Below are 1,596 nucleotides of genomic sequence, written 5' to 3'. Positions count from 1 at the left end.
TCCCTCTTTGAGAAATAAAATATAAAATCAGAAGCACGAGTTTTCTTTAAGAAGCAAATCATTTTTAATTAAAGGAAGCTAGTAAACAGTCTATTGAATCTAAAATTACTTAATTTCATTGTGCTAATAAATTTATGACCCTGGAAACCGAATGAAGGGTTTTGGGGAGCTGACTAATCAAGTGAGAGGAAGTTTTTTGAAAATATTAAAATTTGATTATATTCTCTGAATTCTACCATAAAGGACAGTTTTCTTTACTGGATTTTTCTTCCATGAAACATAAAGAGATAAGGACTGTCTTGCTGCCAAATTGTCTTGTTAGGAGACTAAACTTTTATGTTTGCAAAGCCTACTTTTAATCATTGCAGAAAAAGCATAAAATATGGCTAGGGTGGGGAATAATCATAGGTTATACATTTAACCCTCTTTAATGAATTCAGATACAATAGAAACTAAAATGAACTTTACAGCAACAAAGTACAGAAGAAACAGACAAAAAAAGAAGAGTCAGTTGTAACCTGAATCCTTAATAATCCAGTGACATCCTGCTGCAGTTGTCCTTTGTACTTATCTAGGACAAGCTCATGAGCTCAGGCCATCTCTCCCCAGATGGCATTTGGAAGGTCACCACAAGGTTTGCTTCTTTGATTCTCTGACTCATCTGTTTATATGCTTCAATCTTTGGCCAACTCTCTATGACTGAGCTATTCTTTAAAAAATACTGTTTTTTTTCTTTATATAAATGTTTTATGAATGCACTTCCAAAAATGTCTCAAGATAAAAAATATATATAAAGAAGATAAAATTCTCTATAATAGTTTCAAAAAGTTAACATTTTGAGTGTTTTTACCCAGGCCAAGTTGTTTTATTTTTATAAAATTGCATAAATAACATAGTATTTCCTGTTCTTATTTTGCTTAATATTTCATGAATATTTTCCCCAAGACATAAAATAATTTTTGTAAAAAAATTGTTTTAATGACTTCATAGTATTCCACAGATATATGTGTACTATTCCCCTACTTTTAAAGTAAGTGAGGGGCTGGGGATGTAGCTCAGTTGGTAGAGTGCTTGCCTCACATGCACAAGGCCCTGGGTTCAATCCCCAGCACCACATTAAAAAAAAAAGTTAAGTGAATTTTTCCAATCTTTCTTCTTCCTTCCATGCCTCCCTTCTTCCCTCTGTTCTTTCTTTCCTAAGTTCCATTCTGTAAATCTAAACTTAGTAATTATTGTTTTTTCAAGATGGCAGAATGGTTGGTTACAATTTTAAACCTAGTCTTGATAATCTTTAGTAACATAACAGATTGAATTAAAAGTGATCATTTACAAGTAATTACGAAACAAACAAACAAACGAACAAAAAACAGAACCAGGAAGGCAGCGGGGAGACACTTGAGTAAGTATTGTGTTGACAAATTTCAAACTTTCATGTTTAGAAAAGGTGAAGTTTAATTTGAGGACCAACATTATGCAAAGAAAGATTTCATTGCCACTGAGTCTGATTTCCCATTAGCAACTGCTTCCTGCCCTCAGGTAGGGTGAGATGCATTTACAGAGCCTTCTCTGCAGCTTCAGAGTAGAACTGCTCTTGCA

At 33.3% G+C, this 1,596-nt stretch overlaps 1 non-coding gene across 1 annotated transcript; it reads left to right on the top strand.

Moving 5' to 3' along the window:
- The first annotated feature begins 1,043 nt into the window (after positions 1–1,043).
- On the top strand, positions 1,044–1,117 carry Trnav-cac (transfer RNA valine (anticodon CAC)). Its single transcript has one exon. It is a non-coding gene; the product is annotated as a tRNA-Val (tRNA).
- Positions 1,118–1,596: the final 479 nt, after the last annotated feature.

This window comes from Urocitellus parryii, chromosome 5, assembly GCF_045843805.1.
Source record: "Urocitellus parryii isolate mUroPar1 chromosome 5, mUroPar1.hap1, whole genome shotgun sequence".
Taxonomy (NCBI): Eukaryota; Metazoa; Chordata; class Mammalia; order Rodentia; family Sciuridae; genus Urocitellus; species Urocitellus parryii.
This window is presented reverse-complemented; position numbering and strand designations above follow the sequence as displayed.